Here is a 337-nt window from a genome sequence, read left to right on the forward strand (position 1 = left end):
CCCCCCCCCCCCCCTTTTTTTTTTTTTTTTCCCGCGAAGGGGGGGGGGGGGGGGGGGGGGGGACGGACACAACACTTAGGACATTAACTGCTGGATGTCTGAAGAGGGAATAGTTTTACCACAGGGATTGCAGGAGGTTGTAGAGATGACAGCCCAGCTAAAGCCCCAGATGTGAGTGCAATGCCTCACTTAGGGTTGAAAATACCAAACTCCTGCCCATTCAAAGAAATAGCTTGCTAACCAGGTCCAGGGCTGCAACTCAAGCAGAAGGGAAAAGGCATCAGTACTGGGAGAAAGTCATATAAGAAGCCACAGGTGTGGATAACAATAGCAGTAA

General features: G+C 50.7%; 1 protein-coding gene across 3 annotated transcripts in view; it reads right to left on the minus strand.

Annotated features, from left to right (window-relative positions):
* CD82 (CD82 molecule) overlaps positions 1-337 on the minus strand; it is a 66,417-nt gene that overhangs the window by 17,160 nt on the left and 48,920 nt on the right. The window lies entirely within an intron of this gene.

Source organism: Gavialis gangeticus, unplaced genomic scaffold (assembly GCF_001723915.1).
Source record: "Gavialis gangeticus isolate Ggan-Ray unplaced genomic scaffold, GavGan_comp1, whole genome shotgun sequence".
Classification (NCBI taxonomy): Eukaryota; Metazoa; Chordata; order Crocodylia; family Gavialidae; genus Gavialis; species Gavialis gangeticus.